This window comes from Heteronotia binoei, chromosome 2 (assembly GCF_032191835.1).
Source record: "Heteronotia binoei isolate CCM8104 ecotype False Entrance Well chromosome 2, APGP_CSIRO_Hbin_v1, whole genome shotgun sequence".
NCBI lineage: Eukaryota > Metazoa > Chordata > Lepidosauria > Squamata > Gekkonidae > Heteronotia > Heteronotia binoei.
In genome coordinates this window covers 129,480,164-129,498,970 of record NC_083224.1, presented here as the reverse complement: position 1 = coordinate 129,498,970, position 18,807 = coordinate 129,480,164, and positions in this window count along the sequence as shown.

Here is an 18,807-nt window from a genome sequence, read left to right as displayed (position 1 = left end):
GCGTTCTCTCTGCCAGCTGCTTGGCCCCTCTGCAGCCACCCAAGAGCTCAAGCGTCGCAGACATCGGGACCTTCGAATGACCCTTGGTTTCCTTATCTGGATCGGCCCTTCGGCTAAGGTCTCCTCTCTTATCTTCGGCAGCACTTGCACAGGAAAAAGCTATTGAACCCACGGCTTCCTCTGTGGCCTTTCACTTCTTGGACCAGTTGTTTGGCTTGATGCCCATAGCCTTGCATCTTACTGGCTGAACAATACTCTTCCAATCTCCTTCAGGCTGGACTCAGCTTCCTGCTGCCTTCGCCTGACATCTGGAGCCGACTGTAACTTCGTGGTTGGTGGACAAAATACATCTGGTGGGCTTCACACAGGCATCTGGCTTCTGGAGGATTTCTGCTGCCTCACACGTCTTAATGGGTTTGTGCCTGCTGGTAGAGCTTGTTGGCATTGGCTTACTAGGCAGATGGGAGCCTCCCTGTTGGCATCTCACTCGAGGGCAGTTGTTTCTTCACTTCCGCAATCTTGGAGGATTATTTCAGAGACACTCAGCAAGCACTTTAAAAGTCTCTTCTCCCTTGTGTCCAATGAATACTGTAGCCTGTCATGGGCCAGGAGCTTGGGAGCCCTGGATCTGCTGGACATCACATGGCTGACGGGGATTTCCTCTGAGAAGGTAAGCTGACCAGAGGCAGGGGACTTGCTTCTGGAGAACTTCTCTCTGGGAGGGCCCATAGATCTGGAACTCTTCAGCTCTTAATCAATAAAGGGGGCGAGGGTGAGGTCTAAGTGGCAAAAGAGGAAGAAGCTGGGAGCTTTGTGTTGGGCTTAAAATCAGCTCCCCATAAGGGGCAGCAGAAACACTGCTCTATATCTTGGCATCTAATTCCCAGGGGCTTCCTAACTAAAAGTGCCTTGTCCTGAGACTGAGATGCCTGTCCAGGGACAGTATATCTCACAACCATATGCTACTTAAAACTACACCTTAATACACTTAAGTAAAACGGGAACCATATCAAAACACAAATGTGACTTAGGTGCTCTTTCACATGGTCTCACACGGCAGTATCATTGCAATCATAAAACAAAATAAAGCACAGTTTTCCTGGTTAATAGATAGCATCTTTGGGGTCTCCAGGAATCTCCTGGGGTGAAATGCATTGTTTTGTCACACTATATGGCACCACACCAATCTGTTAACTAACTTAACCACATTCATACTTCCCGTTTTTCTGAGCAAGGCTAGGGTTATGCAATACTGCAGAAATATTTCACATCACCCCAATCAGCCTTTACACTATTCAGCTGCTCTAAACACCTTTTGGAACCTCGGATGGGGGGCTCCACTGAGGCTGATCTTAAGAAATATGCAGTCAAGGGCGTCCCCCAGACTGTAATTCTCTTATGGTTAACCAGACGGACAAAACATTTTTAAACACATGGGACACACAATTTCCCTAAACATTAAACATAAAATTTCCCCAAATGGAAGAAGAGGCGGCCTCACCCTGGCGGGTGACTCAGCCGTTTTATTTTTCTTCTTTACTCAGTACCCTACCTATAGGAGGCAGAAGGGTCGATTGCGTCCCTTCCCCTCTTCGAATGCAGCCCGTAGCCTAGTGCAGCAGCTGCATGCGGAACCGACTAAGGCCCGCCAGCAGAAGGGGCTAATACCTTCCCTTCTCCGTCGATCAGACACTGTTAGAAGGCCGCAGGCGGAAGGCAACTCTTGCCGTCTCGCTCTGCGGGGTCCTGCGAGTGCTGGAGCGAGGTAGCTAGGCTCGCCTTCCCTCCGAGAGGGGCGTCTGGCGACCCTTTGGGTCACCTTACCCGATTCTCTCATATGGAGAGGTTCAGTACAAGTTTTAGTATTGTAATCAGACTATTTCAGGTGGAGAAAATCTATCACGTTGAGCACAAGGTCCTGTACTATCAGGGCCCTGGGTTCAAGGTTCTCTACTTACACTCCGGAGTCTTCCAAGCAGAGCTGTTTGCCTGTTGCCCCCTCACCGGTCCGAGATTAGGCCATCGGTCAAAGGTCAACTGAAGACAGGGCGGGCAGATGACGGTCAGCCAGAAAGAAGGCTGGGAGCTCCTTACCGTGAATCTGGTCCTCCCTGCCAACAGCAGCACTCGGCCGGGCTAATCATCAGGGGCTAAGGGCCCCTGTCCCATCTGGGTCGCCAAATTTATGTAGCAGGAAAAGTCCTGTGTTGTCCAATTAATAGTAAATCATACTCACAAACGAGGTCTGAGGCAAGGTCAGGAAAACAGCTTCTTTATTTAACGTGCATAAGCGCTCTATACACGGGCTCCAGACCCGAGGGTCTGAGCAATGATCACAGTTACCTGCCATCCCTTATAGGGGGCCTCCACCCACGCACTACCTTAAAACACCCATGTTCTCCTTCTTGCGGTAAGGAGCCTTCGTCATATCTTCACCACAATTCAGGTTGTTTTTCAACGCTTTGGGTTTTTCTTAGGACCCTACTTAGGGCTTCTGTAAATCCTAGTTCCTCTTTCTCTAGAAACATTCCACCCATACCCCCACGATTTCTGGCTCCATCTCCGGCACCTGTTTTGCTTCCCCTTAGGTCCTGTTCTACCGTTTTCAGCTTGTGGTTTTGACAAGGTCAATGACCTGGCATAGTTCCCTTTTTGCAAGCTAACACGCCTTTGTTTCAAGCTGCCATAGAAGATTATTTCTGCAAGCATTTTAGGTATTTCTAACACTGCTGAAGCCATACATATTGATTAGATATTGATATTGATTTATCGATCCACCGCTATAGTGGCCTGGGGAGAACCGGATAGCCTCCCCCTTTTGGGGAGTTAGGGGTCTGTCAGGATCTACCTTTGGTGTGGCCCGAGGTATGTGAATGCAGACTGTCCTGGAGACTCGATTGGATGGGTGCCTTTCGCTGAGACTCGCGTCTGGTGTTTGAGCCCTCCGGTTTGAGCCTCCCTGCTGGGCCTGCCTGACGGGAGCTGTGGCTCACAGCTCCGGCTGGGGGGCTGGGTCTCTCGCCCGCTGAAAAAGGCAGGGAAGCGGTCTGAGGAGACCCCTGGCCCTGACTTGGCCACAGCTCGGTTGCCCTTGCCATTCTTGGTTAATTTTAATAAAAGTGGCCCATAGTTTCACCAAATCATTTGTGTCCGTCTCTTTATTCCGACTTGGGGGGGGCAACAACAATATCAACTATAGTAATACCTGTTCATTCTCATAAATGGGGGTGAATACTTATCCACAATTATAAATATCTATGGTGCTTTACATGGTATGTTTCCATGTGGGCTTCTTTCCACATGGGCTTTTTCTGTGTGGGCTTTTTTCTGTATGGGCTTTTTCCATTTGGGCATAATCGACCATGTCAAATGCTGCTGAATCAAGGAGAATCAGCAGCGCCGACCCACCTTGGTCCAGATGCCTTCTTAGGTCATCTGTGAGGGTGACTAATACCATTGCACTACTCTTAACCACTACACTTCAAAATGTGTGTCACTCTCTTGAGTACACAAGCCCCTAGCCAGTGAGATTAAGGGATTCTCTCCATGACACTATAATAATAATAATTATTTTTTTAACTGCAATGGTATTAGTAAAAGAAAAAAAGTGTCATTCCATTCAAATAACTTGCCTCATGGAGTCAGCTGCTGTGGGCAGCAGCTGAAAGCAGTTTTCCTTTGGCAACTGTTTTGTGTACACCAGTCTTAAATTTTGGACCTATTCTAACAAGAAATTAACTATTATTGTATATGTGTACTACATTGTCTCTGCAGCAAGCTGGAGCAGGAAGGATAGTAAATTGCTTGTTTGAGCTGTAAACTGACCATTGTCTTTGAAATTCTGTTTCTGTACTAGCTGAATACAATGCATTCATGCTAATTGAAACGATGCCTGGAAATTAGCTTCTGTTACACCCAGAAAACTAAATTAAAAACCTTATCTCTTCTTCCGTTCAAAATGGAGGAGGGGGGAAGAGATGTGCTTTATATTTCAAAGAAATGGTATGCCTATTTCTATGTACTAAGAAAAGGTCTATACACTTGGGTCAACTGAGGCAAGGACACTAATGCAGAAAGCATACAGGTCTCTGGAGAATACATCAAGTGATGAAGACTAGAAAATCACTGTGCTAAATACCTGTCACTTTGCTCCAGTTTACTAATTTGTTCCAAAAAATCTCTGTATTGTAAAGCACTAAGTAACACAGAAATCTTCTCTGTTTTACTTCATGGGAATCTTTTTGAGCACTGCAACTTTCATAAATGAGTTGAGGCTTTAGTTCTCAGTGATACACTACAAATGTGATTTGGAAGCAGAAGAGACCAAAGAATTGTAAGAATGTCATGTTGTATTGTTCTTAGAAAGGGTGACTCATGCTCCAAGTCATGTCAAAATATATGTTTACTTCCCCAGAAAATATTACTGTTCTTGCTGTATCTTGGAATAATATGCATTTTCTGAGGGATACATATAGATCCTCTCTTGGATAGACACCTTAACATGGTGAGGTGGCAGGGAGTTATATATGTCCGTAATGTTTACAGCAATATTGTAAAGTACTGCAGTCACTGTAGGTGGAGCAATAAAATCTGAGACTTCAGTCTAAGATGCCTCCACCCCATTCAGAAATCAATGGTCACATCAGTAGAAGAGAATTGACAGGTCCAGTTGTGGGGGGGGGGGGAGAGGAATCCTTGAAGGTGCTGGGCATCAGCAGTAGTGGAAGGTGATACAGGTAATAGTTTAGGACCAGAACCGGTGGGTTGAAATTAAATCAAAAGAGTTTCTGACTCAACATTAGGAAAAACTTCCTTACGTTTAGAGCGATTCCTCAGTGGAACAGGCTTCCTCAGGAGGTGGTGGGCTCTCCTTCCTTGGAGGTTTTTAAACAGAGGCTAGATGGCCATCTGACAGCAATGAAGATCCTGTGAATTTAGGGGTAGGTATTTGTGGATTTCCTGCATTGTGCCGGGGGTTGGACTAGATGACCCTGGAGGTTCCTTCCAACTCTATGATTCTATAGGTAGAGGATCATTCATAGACAACAGCAGTGACACTTTGGCTAGCCCTGGTAACCACTTCTGATCCTATCATCCCATGAAAGCACTATAATCAAACAAATATATAATCAAACAAATATATAATCAAACAAATATATATAGTGCTAGAAGACAGGACTCCTGGATCAGAAGGCACTCAGCTACTGGGGAAGAGCAGAGGACATATACTGCTGTTCTTTATGAAACCAGAAATATTATCAAAATGTGAAAAGATTTATTCTTGTAACCAAAAGAAAGGAACATGCTTGATGGATAACTGATTAAATTAAAAGGTGAAAGAATTTTTGTAACATTTCTCCTGTTATAGTGGTAAATCTAACCTTCCTAATTGTTTGGGGCTTGGTGGGACTGTGGGGAATCAGCCTTTGGCCCATGAAACTATCAATCAAGAGTACTTGCATGTCCTGAAGATTCTGTGGTGGAATTTGAGGAAGGTATAGGAGTTAGGGCTTCAAAGAAGGGTCTGCCAGACCGAGGTTCTTGCTGTGGAAACTGGGTGATTTTGGACCAGTCACAAACTTCCAGCCTAACCTGCCTCACAGGGTTCTTGTTCAGATCACATGGGGGAGAGGAGAATGATGTAAGCTGCTTTGGTCCCCCCCCCCCAGTGTGGAGAACAACTGTGCTTTTCCTATGTAGAGGCTGCTAGAAAACTGAAGTCAGAGGGGCAGATAAAGGGAAGGAGATAGGGTTGCCAACTGCAGGTTAGGAAATTCCTGGAGATTTCAGGGGTTGGGCCTGGAGAGGGTGGGATTTGAGGAGGGATGGTACCTCAGACAGCCTAATATGCAAATAAGTTCCTGTTGGGATTTTCCTCAAAAAAATACCCTGGGTTAGCACCAAAGCAGGATTGCAGCTGATCATCAAGAAGATGAAAGGAATGACTTCCGGCGTTGGAAAATGGCGAGCTGAGTTGCTTTCCCTAACGGGGGCAGGCTGGCATTTCTGTTCAGGGTAGTAAAAGGCAAATTAATGCCTTCTGCCTACATTTCTCAGGTAGAGAATTGTCCAGGATATGCACAGATACTTTGAGGAGACTTACCTTGGCTGAAAGGGAGTCCCGGGGGGGGGGGCTACTTTGAGGCCTTGAGGGATCTCCAGAGAGAAGTTGCATATTCATCGCCTGCAGAAGTTTCCAGAGTGATCAATTTGGCATAAGCTTGACAGGATCCAAAACTTCTTTTACAATTTTAAACATCTACTCTACAAAGGACTGGTGTTGATTTGGATAAACTATGGAAAAAAGGTACTGATTGCTATCTCTTCATTCCGGGACTAATTAAAGTTAAACAAAACAAAAGTAATAGGTGGGAGTTGGAAATGCTGAAAACCTGAAAGGTGAAGAAAATAAGGGGCTAAATTCGAACTTTGTAAACTTAAAAGACAGTGTTAAAAGAAGAAAGGAATTTATTGTTTAGTTTATCTGTGGTTAAGGAGGCAGCTCCATTGTTACAGATCTGCAGCGTTCACAGTCAACACAGGAAATACGTCAGATATCGTGAGATTTCTCTACCAGTGAAATGAGATTTGAAGGCAAGAAAAGCAGGAAGTATTGGAGGAAGAAGAAGGAAGTCAACGAAGTAAACAGCCTACTCTAGGATTATAATACCAGAGAGAAACATCGGTGGCCATTGTTGTTGGGAGGACTAAGTTTTAACATCGTTTTTAAAGTGACTGGAACATTAAAAATTGGTGGAGTTAACAGATTTGGCAATTAAAAATTACTACTGTTGGAGAGTAGATAAGAAGACTTAAACTGGTAAAAGGGAAAAAAGAATTTTTTTTTAAAGTGAAGCAAAAGTTGCGACCGCCATTTTGGGAGAAATAAAAACTTTAAACATTAATATCTGAGCCTGGGAGGCTCAGAGGACAGCAAAATTGGGTGCATTGGAAAGGGCAAGCTTCACTTTATCAAACCTGATGGTTCAAATTTAATTTGGTGAGATCCATTTTTTTTTTCATGTCAGACCCGAAACAAACTTGTGCTAGGTCTGCTTCAATAGAGAAAATGAAAGCCCAATTAGATGCAATGGAAGCTAGAATAATGAAGGGGGTGAAAGAAATGATAACTGCCTCTAAAAAAGAAATAAGAAAGGATATTGAGGACTCAAAAAAAGAATTAAAAAAAGAAATAGAGAATCTCAGAATGACACTGTGGTAATAACAAAGAAAGTACAAGTAGTGGAAGAGAGAGTGAAAACACATGACTCTACCTTGTTAAAATTACAAGAAAAAGTGATAATTCATGACTGCAAACTGATGGAAACTCAGATCCATCTGAGAGGTGTACCTGAAGATGAAGCATCAGACCTGAAAGAATACATAATAAAAATAATTGCAGCATTTTTGGAGGAAGATCCTGAAGGGAATAGAAATATGTATGACTATATGTATAGAGTAAATTCACTCTATGCAAAAAAGAACAACCTGCCAAGAGATGTGGTCATAAGATTTATGACAAAAGAAATGGTGGGAAAGATCATGAATAAAAACTTTGAAAAGTCATTGATAGTGGGAGGCAGTAGAGTAAGAATTATGAAAGAACTGCCAAGACAAGTGCTAACTGATAGAAAGGCATATAAAAAATTGACAAGAAAAATTACGTGACAATGGAATGAGGTACAGATGGATAATATCTGAAGGTTTGAGCTTTGAACTTCAAGGGAAAAGGATTACGATCACAAATACACAGGAACTGTGTAGATTTTATGAAGAAAATAAAGAATTTGCACCATGATGGATTACAAATTGATATCTTGGAATGTAAATGGACTAAATTCACCACAAAAAAGAAAGGCAATGTTTCATTGGATAAAAAAACAAAATTGTAATATAGTATGTTTACAAGAAATGCATATTAGACAAAAGGATTATAAATTTCTGTGGAATAAACAATTCGGACTAGAATTTTTTACATTGGCTGAACAGAAGAAGAGAGAACTAGTCTTTTATGTTAAACAAGAATTAGACCCGAAATTGATATTTAAAGATAAAGATGGAAGGTATACAGCGGTAGAAATTACTTTGAATGCCAAAAAAAATGTTGCTGTTGGGACTTTATGCTCCAAATGGTGCTAAAGACATTTTCTTTAAAAATATTACACAACACCTTGATGAAGTGACCTATGATCAAGTTTTATTAATGGGGGCTTTAACAGAATTCAGAACATGATAGATAGATCTGGGAAGAAAAAAATGATAAAGAAGCGAAATTGCCAAAGTCTTTCTTTGAATTGGTTAAACAGGAGAGTTTGGAAGATATATGGAGGAAGTTTAATCCTGAAGTACGGGACTATACCTTGTTTTCAGCTAGACATAGCTCTTTCTCTAGAATTGACATGTTGTGGGGTACTAAAGATTTGGGACATAACAAAGAAAATAGAGATATTACCTAAAATAGGAGCTGATCATAACCCAATAATGTGGATTACAAAACTGTCGAAAAAGTCCAAGAAGATTGAGATTAAATGAAGATTTACTACAAAATAAAGAAATAGTGACATCTCTAGAAAATGAAACCAAAGCGTACTTCCAAGTAAATGACAGAGAAGATAATAGAATTTCAGACGGTATGGGATGCCTACAAGGCAGTAATGAGAGGATTACTAATAACATTGAATAATAAAGACAAAAGAGCAAAAGATAAACAGATGTTGGACATTCAAAATGAAATTTGAAAAAAAGAAGGTAAATTAAGGAAAAGGCCAGGGAAAAAGAAAATTATAAGGGAGATTACAATATTGCAAGCGCAAATGAGGCATCTGTTAAATAAAGAATTGGAATGGAATTTGAAGAAATTAAAACAGAAATCTTTCGAGGGAGCGAATAAAACTGGAAAATATTTGGCCTGGCAATTGAAGAAAAAGAGAGAAAGTAAAATTATTAATAAAATTGTGGCTGATGGAAGAGAAATGGTAGATCAAGAAGGAATAAAGAGAGAATTTTTAAAATATTATGCTAAACTATTTAAAGGAGTTAAAGTAAAGAAGGAAAAGATGGAAGCGTATTTGCAGAAGATTAAAATAGCACCCTTAACTGATTATAGGGAAAAAGTTTTGAATGATCCAATTGAAAAAATAGAAATTGAAGTAGAGGTTAATGCAATGAAAATTGGAAAGGCACCTGGACCAGATGGATTTACGGCAATTTTTTTAAAAAATGTTTAAAGAAGAATTAATACCGAAATGTCAAAAATTAATGAAAAGAATAAATGGGAAAATACCAAATACATGGAAGGAAGCAGTAATTTCGTTGATTCCAAAGGAAGAGAAAGATGTCACTAATGTAAAGAACTATAGACCAATCTCATTATTAAACAATAAGATATACACAAAAATCTTAGCAGAACGGCTTAAAAAATATCTAATAAACTTTATAAAGGAAGACCAAGCGGGTTTTCTCCCTAAAAGGCAAATAAGAGACAATATTAGAACTGTTGTAAATATTGTAGAATACTATGAAAGACATCCAGAGAAGGAAGTTGCATTATTCTTTGCTTTTGATAATTTGAATTGGGACTGTATGTTTGCAGTAATGGAGAAAATAAAGTTGGGGGAAAACTTTATAAGAATGATAAAAGCAATTTATACTGAACAATGTGCAAGGTTATGTATAAATGCAGATCTTACAGAAGAAATGACAATCAGCAAAGGCACAAGGCAAGGTTGTCCGCTTTCACCATTGTTGTTTATAATGACTCTTAAAATCCTATTGCTGCAAATACAAGATGATAAAGAAATTGAAGGAACGAGAATTAAAAGATTTTCCTATAAATATAGAGCATTTGCAGATGATATAATGTTTATAAATGAAAATCCTATGCAAGTAACACCTTTGTTGTTAGCCAAAATACAAGATTTTGGAGAATTGGCAGAACTTTATGTTAATAAAGAAAAGTCAAAAATTTTGCGTAAAATATGTAAGCAAGTAAACAAAAGGAATTGCAGAGATTAACGGGATGTGAAGTTACCCCTAAAGTAAAATATTTGGGCATGGAAATAACAATGAAGAATATTGATCTGTTTAAAAACAATTATGAAAAGTTATGGCGTAAAATGGACGAAGATATGATAAAATGGAACAAGCTTCATTTGTCATTGCTTGGTAGAATAGCTGCAATTAAGATGAATATTTTGCCAAGAATAATGTATTTGTTTCAAACTATTCCGATTGTGAAAGACAGTAAACAATTTAATAAATGGCAAAAAACCAAGGATTAAAATGAAAGTTTTAACAGATGCTAAAGAAAGAGGAGGATTTCAACTACCAGATTTAAGATTATATCATGAAGCAGTTTGTCTAGTGTGGATGATGATGATGATGATAATAATAATAATAATAATAATAATAATAATAATAATAATAATAATAATAATAATAATAATAATAATAATAATAAGTTTTATTTGTATCCCGCCCTCCCTGCCTAGGCGGCTCAGGGCGGCTAACAACCTTTTATACATGTATAATAATAAATAAAAACTTTAAGTTTAACAATAAAAACATTTAAACATTATAAAAACCAGTTAATATTTAAAAATTCATTGTTTAAGTTAATTTAAGTTAATCTGGCAGCAATGGTGGCATTCTGACGCTGGTTCTGCCAGTTTAAGTAATTCTGTGATAATGTAGGTCCTTGAAGTTAGGTCCTTGAAGTTCGGCCTAGAAGTTAGTCTGAAGAAGACAGAAGTTCTCCACCAGCCTGCACCCCAGGAAGATTATCACCCTCCCTGCATCACTGTGGGTGAATCAGTTCTGAAGACAGTCCAGCAGTTCAGCTACCTGGGGTGCATCATCTCCTCAGATGCCAAGATCGACAAGGAGATTGACAACAGGCTGGCAAAGGCAAACCGTGCATTTGGCCGACTGCACAAAAGAGTGTGGAGCAACAAGCATCTGAAAAAAGGCACAAAGATCAATGTTTACAAAGCGGTTGTGATGACAACCCTCATCTATGGCTCCGAATCGTGGGTTTTATACCGTCATCACCTGCGACTCCTTGAGCGCTTTCATCAGCGCTGCCTTCGCACCATCCTCAACATCCACTGGAGTGACTTTGTGACCAACACTGAAGTCCTCAAGCGGGCAGAGGTTACCAGCATCGAGGCACTGTTGAAGACGCAGCTGCGCTGGGCAGGGCATATTTCTAGGATGGAAAACCACCGCCTTCCCAAGATTGCCCTGTATGGCGAACTCTCCACCGGCCATCGAAATAGAGGGGCACCAAAGAAGAGGTACAAGGACTCCTTGAAGAAATCCCTTAGCACCTGTCACATCAACCATCACCAGTGGTCTGACCTAGCCTCAGATCGCAAAGCATGGAGGCACACCATCCACCAGGCTGTCTCTTCCTTTGAGAACACACGCATAGCTGGTCTTGAGGACAAAAGGAGATTGAGGAAGAATCGCACTGCTACAGGACCAACCCTAAATCAGACTTTTCCCTGCAGCCACTGTGGCCGGACCTGCCTGTCCCACATTGGTCTTGTCAGCCACCAGCGAGCCTGCAGCAAACGTGGACTATTGCACCCTTCTTAAATCTTCGTTCGCGAAGCCAAGCCGAGAGAGGTCCTTGAGCAGGACCATGATGGCGGGTCCTTAATTCATAGTAATTCAGCAGCCGGCGTATGCTCGTTTAAAGAGGACAGTTTTGCAGGCCCTGCGGAACTGATCAAGGTTCCGCAGGGCCCGCACCTCCTCCGGAAGTTGATTCCATAGGGCAGGGGCTGCAGCTGAGAAGGCCCGTGCTCTGGTGTTCTGGAGCTTGACCTCTCTCGGCCCAGGGATGGTCATTTTATTTTTTCCGACTGACCTCAGTGCCCTCTGGGGTTCATATGGGGAGAGACGGTCCCTCAGGTAGGCTGGTCCTCGGCCATACAAGGCTTTAAACGTAATAACCAACACTTTGTACCGGACTCGGTATGTAATTGGCAGCCAGTGCAGTTTGCGCAGCCCCGGCCGTATGTGCTCCCATTTTGGGAGCCCTAACAGTAGCCTGGCTGCCGCGTTCTGCACTAGCTGCAACTTCCGGGTCCGGCACAAAGGTAGCCCCAAGTAGAGGGCATTACAGTAGTCCGATCTTGAGGTGACCATTGCATGGATCACTGTTGCGAGGTCGCGACGCTCCAGGAAAGTAGCCAACTGCCTTGCCCGCTTCAGATGGAAGAATGCTGACTTGGCAGTGGCTGCTATCTGGGCCTCCATTGATAATGAAGGCTCCAGTAAAACACCCAGACTCTTTACCTGGCACGCTGGTTTCAATGGCGCGCCGTCGAAGGCTGGGAGAGCTATTTCCCCTCCTAGAGCGCCACGACCCACACAAAGGACCTCTGTCTTCGCTGGGTTCAGCTTCAGCCCACTCAATCTGAGCCACGTCGCAACAGCCTGTAAAGCTCGATCCAGGTTCCCTGGGGCGGAGCCGGGTCGGCCGTCCATTAGTAGATAGAGCTGGGTGTCAGAGTGGGGTGCCTCAGGGAGCAGTTCTCTCACCGATGCTATTTAATATCTATATGCACCTCCTTGCCCAGATTGCCAGGAGGTACGGGCTTGGGTGTCACCAGTATACAGACGACACCCAGCTTTATCTGCTAATGGAAGGCCGACCTGACTGCACCCCAAAGAACTTGGACCTGGCACTGCAGGCCATGGCAACTTGGTTAAGGCTGAGCGGGCTGAAATTGAATCTGGCGAAGACAGAGGTCCTTTGCCTAGGTCGGGGCGCTTTAGGAGGGGAAATATCTCTTCTGGTCTTTGACGGGGTGCCGCTGAAAGCGGCGCACCGGGTTAGAAGCCTGGGAGTTCTACTGGAGCCTTCATTATCAATGGAGGCCCAGATAGCTGCCGCTGCCAAGTCAGCCTTTTTTCATCTGAGGCGAACAAGGCAGTTGGCCCCCTTCCTGGAGCGTCGGGACCTGGCAACAGTGATCCATGCAACGGTCACCTCGAGACTGGATTACTGTAATGCCCTCTACATGGGGCTGCCTTTGTGCCGAACCCGGAAGCTGCAGCTAGTGCAGAACGCGGCTGCCAGACTGTTGCTGGGGCTCCCAAAGCGGGAGCACATACAGCCGGGGCTGCGTGAACTGCACTGGCTGCCAGTTGTATACCGGATTCGCTACAAGGTGCTGGTAATTACCTTTAAAGCCCTATATGGCCGAGGACCTGCCTACCTTAGGGACCGCCTCTCCCCGTACGAACCCCAGAGAGCACTGAGGTCAGCAGGGAAGAACCTGCTGACTATCCCCGGGCCAAAGGAAGTAAGACTCCAAAGTACCCGTACTCGGGCCTTCTCAGTTCTGGCCCCACAGCTGTGGAATCAGCTCCCAGAGGAAATGCGGGCCCTGCGGGACATTGAACAATTCCGCAGGGCCTGCAAAACCACTCTGTTCCAAATGGCCTTCACCAGCTGATACTACTAAATTGCCAACTAAACTTACTGATGGAATAGCACTAAATGTATTAATGTTTTTAGAATTTTATGGATTTAATTAACTGTTTTTAAATGTTATTTATTATACAATGTATGTATCGAATTTTATGCTGTTAGCCACCCTGAGCCGCTTGGTCGGGGAGGGCGGGATACAAATAAAATGTATCTATCTATCTATCTATCTATCTATCTATCTATCTATCTATCTATCTATCTATCTGCATATTGATGGCAACCCAGCCCAAACCTCCGGGCAATCTGGGCAAGGGGGCGCATATAAATGTTGAACAACATTGGGGAGAGAACTGCTCCCTGAGGCACACCACAATCCAGTGTGTGTCTCTGGGATCACTCCCCCCCAATAGCCACCCTTTGACCCCGACCTGAGAGGAAGGATGAGAGCCATTGCAAGGCCAACCCCCTAACCCCAATGTCGGCGAGGCAGCGCCTTAGCAACTGATGGTCGACTGTGTCAAATGCCGCCGACAGATCTAATAGCATCAGTATCACAACGCCGCCACGATCCAGTTGCCGCTGGAGGTCATCCACCAAGGTGACCAGCACCGTCTCCGTCCCATGGCCCAGCCGGAAACCAGACTGGCATGGGTCAAGGACGGAAGCGTCATCTAGGAACCTCTGTAGCTGCAACGCCACTGCCCTCTCGATAATTTTACCTAAAAATGGTAAATTAGACACCAGTCAATAATTCGCCAATTCGGCTGGGTCTGCTGTACATTTTTTTAAGAGAGGGCGGACCAACGCCTCTTTCAGAGGCGTTGGGAAGTGCCCCTCTGCGAGGGATCTATTTATGATGTCCCGTAAAGGACATCTAAGCTCCCTCTGTCAAGATTTAATCAGCCAAGAGGGGCAAGGATCTAAATCACGTGTTGTTGGGCGAGCAGCGGAGAGGATCCCATCGACTTCCTCCAGGTTGAGTGGGCCGAAGTGATCCACTCAAAGATAAAAGATGGGGTGACGCTGTTGAATAAAAAACTTTTAATGTTGGAAGGTCATGGAAATAAAATTCGGCTGGCACGCTTATATGTACTATGGAAAGAAAAAGTTGGATGGTTTTTTCTCTCACCATTATATAAGAAATAATCTACTAAATATTTGGATGAAGTACAAGAAATATGGCGATGAGAGAAAACCACTATGGATAGATCCAGCAGACGTAATAAGAATAACAGCTGTGACAGGAGAGGATAAAGGGAAGTCATATAATCAATTACTAAAAATACAAAGCGGTAAAATAGAATTGAAAACTGCTGAAGAATTGAATAATAAATATGACTGGTTTCAAATGCAACAAATAAAAAGTTTGGTGGAAAGCGATGTTAAAACTGAAGGAATAAGACGAGAACAAACAGAAATGGGAAAAGTTCTGCTTGGAGATAATGAAAAATTAATTTCAAAAATCTATAAGTTACTTTTAAAATGGTCTACGGAAGATGAAGTAGTGAAATCTCAAATGATTAAGCGGGCAATTAATGTAAATAGAGAAATACAGATGGACACATGGGAATATTTGTTGAAGAACTCTATGAAACACTCAACATGTCAGAGTATTAAAGAAAATTGTTTTAAGATGATGTACGGATAGTATATGACTCCTAAAAAGTTGGCAAAGATGAACAATAAGATGCCGGATAGACGTTAGAAATGTAAAAAACATGAAGGTTCTTTCTACCATATGTGGTGGACTTGTGAAAGAGCGAAAAAGTACTGGCAGATGATTCAACAAGAGATTTCTAAGATCTTGGGATACGAATTTAACATTGTGTGTGCAGTTGTGGAAGTAAGAAAAAATACCAGAGAAAATGGGATTGGATTGTAAAAGTTATGACATGGAGTGAAATGGACAAGTTAACAACAAACTTAAGAGACTATGATTTAGAAGTGTTTAAGATGGAGTGGAAAAAGTTCAGAAGATATGTAGAAAAAGAGTGGAAAATAAAAGGACATTGGACAATTTTTGATAATGACTAAGTATAAGAGGGAGGAGGATATTAATTTTGATTCTTATTAATTAAGGGTACTTTTAATATTAATATTTTAAGTATATAACACCAGCGAGGGTCAAGTAACGGGGGGAGAGGTGAGTAGAAAGTAATATATGGGATAGATTAAAAAAGTAATTATTAATGATGTAAGAAATTGAAATTTATTACCATATGTTACTAATAAAATTCTTTGAAACCAAATTAAGCTCTGCACTCAATATTGAATAAACTGTAGGGCATTCATCTTGACTTTACTAATGCAAATAATCTCATTAATGTTAATACAAGTAATCATGGTGGTAAACAATGAGTATCAGTGTTTACTGAAATCAGGGACTTGTTGGTTTCCTTCAAGATACCATTTAAAATTATTAAAACTGTTTATTGGTTTATTATCAAACTCTTTGTAATGTGATGCCATGGAATTTAAAATAAGAAGATGAAAGGAACAACTACTGGGGAATTACACAACTATAAGGCTGACAATGAAGAAATTGAAGTTGTTAAAGATTTTCTTTATTCTCATCAATGAAAAGAGAGACTGAAATTGAGAAATCAGATGGTGATTGAGACTTCAGCCATGAAGGGACTAGAAGATATCCTTAAATGTGATGAAGTGAAACTGGAGGTCAAGATAATTCATCCTATAATATTCCCCATTGAGGCAGTGTGGTGTAGTGGTTCAGAGTACCAGATCTGGGAGACCCAAGTCTGAATTCCCTACTCATCCTATGGCAGCTTGCTGTGTGATCTTGAGTCAGTCACACTCTTTCAGCCTAACCTACCTCACAGGATTGCTATGACAATATAATGGTGGAGAGGAGAATGATTTAAGATGAGTTGGGTCCCCACTGAGGAGAAAGGTAGGGTATAAAATAAATAAATATGGTTGGAAAGTTGGATAATGAAGAAAGCTTACAGTAAGAAAACTGATTCATTTGAAGTGTGCTGTTGGAGGAGAGTTTTACAAATACCATTGACTGTCAAAAAGACAAATTAATGAATTCTGGATCAAACATGCTCTCTCTCTAGAAGTTATAAAGCCTAAGCTGAGGATATCAAACCTTGGTTACATCATGAGAAAATGAGATTCACTGGAGAAGACAACAGTACTAGGAAAGTTGAAGGCAGTAGGAAAAGAGGAAGACCCAATATGAGATGGATTAACTCAATCAAGGAAGTCATGGCCTTCAGTTTGCAAACCTGAGCAAGTCTTTCAATGATAGGATGTTTTGGAACTCATTAATTCATAGGGACACCATAAGTCAAAAGCGACTTGGTGGTGCATACACACACACCTAAAAGAGAGGAAAGGAAGCACTCACACTTCCATCATTCCTGCTTTCTACAAGGTTATTTCTCACTTTTGGTTAGGATTCCAGTTAAGTCCCTTTCAAAACAAAAGTGACAGGCTTTGAAACAGGCTAGCCACTTCATGCAGCCTAGCTAATAGAATGGGTATGATGTGAAGATTTTTTATTTATTTGTCACGCCTTTGAATAATTTTGCATAATATTTGAAAAATTCTCTTTTGATTCCATCTTGGTCTACTATTTCTTTTCCATTCGCCATAATTTTATTGATAGTTTTATTTTCTTTCTTTTTTTTCAACTGCCAGGCTAGGTACTTCCCAGGTTTATTCGCACCCTCAAACGATTTCTGTTGTAAACTTTTAAAATTCCATTTGAAGATTTTTTATTTAAGAGTCTCCCTTTTGTTGACAAAGCTGCCCCTCCCACCCTTCCTTTCTATTGCAGTGAGATTAGCTGGTCACTTCAGAGGCAAGCTGGAAATGTGGGGGTCTTTCTCTATTGACTAAGGAAATGCAGGTTGTCCATTGCACACTATATGTTGGGAGAGGTATTTACCAATTAGGCCTGTTCTTACTGGAGACTGATTATATTGTAACTAAGGAGTTTGGCAGGAATAGCAGAGGTTAGCTATTCAAATTAATTATATCTAGAAGTATCTTGAGGTATCTAAAGATGTGTGAGATCTTTGTTCCAACTTTGTTCTATTGCTTCAGACCAGGGGTGGCCAAACTTGCTTAACATAAAAGCCACACAGAATAAATGTTAGATTTCTGAGAGCCACAAGACATGAATGTCAGATGTTTGAGAGCCACAAGACAGGAAGGAAGGAATATAGATGGGGAAAGGTGGAAAGAAAGCAGCTTTTAATTACATTCTCCAAGCTGCTAGATGGCTTGGCATGGAGAAGTGCTTTAAAGAGATAAATGCCTTCTCCAAGCTGGCTGACAGGGCAGTGAGGGCTTCGAGAGCCACACAATATGTGTAAAAGAGCTACTGTGGCACCTGAGCCACAATTTGGCCACCCCTGCTTCAGACCAACATAGCTGCCCACCTGGATCAACTTTAGCACTGTAAGCTTAGAGTGAGGATAAGTTGCTCCCAAAGGTCGGAATGAAGAGACTGACAACATAAGTTTGGTAAAATGGGCCCTTTATTAAAAGTAACCAACTGTAACTAGCATGGCAAGGGTTACCAGAAACTGGACAAGCCCCGGGGTCATCCCATGACCATTTCTTGTCCATGTATGAGTGAGCCACCCTGCCCCCAACATGAGCCACAGATTTGGCTCATTGCAGGCCGGCCAGGCCAGATCCTCCTACCCCACACTGGCATAATCACCCAGGAAGAGCCAGTCTTGTGGGAAGTGATTACACAATTGGCATTCTGCAACATTGAGCCGTAGAGCCCATCTGCCGTTCCTGCCGATCGCTTGCACACAACGGGTGCAGTGCCCTGGGTGCTCCCCTGTGCTTCCGTAACCCCTTGATCATTCTGTGAACACCAATGCCAAGCCTCCACTTAGGCATTAGCACCCCACCGGGCAGCCCAGAGCCGCCCGCAGGCCCAATTTAAGCTCACCCAAAAAGGCCCTGTTACCTGTATCAGACAGATGCACTCCATCAGGTCTATATAGCTCCCCGCAACCCACCTGGATTGCTGTGTGCAACAAAAAACTCCCTAATCCACCCTCCATAGCTTTCTGAAGGGCTCGATTAGCCTTCCTCTTGGCCCTTTCTATGCCGGCTGGGTCCCACGCCCCCGTCCAAACCTGCCTCGGCAGAATGGCGGACCACACTATGTGGACCTCAGGCCACCTCCTCACAATGACCTGCAAGTCAGCAACGGCCTGCAAAGAAAGGGCCTTTCCCTTCATCCACCCCAGGTCATTTCCACCCAAGTGAATGACCAAAATGTCAGGCCGAGCTCCCTTCCGCTCCTGAAACAATAGAGTCAGCAGTCCGGGCCAACAGAGCCCACGGCGACCCTGCCACTCAACAGTGGC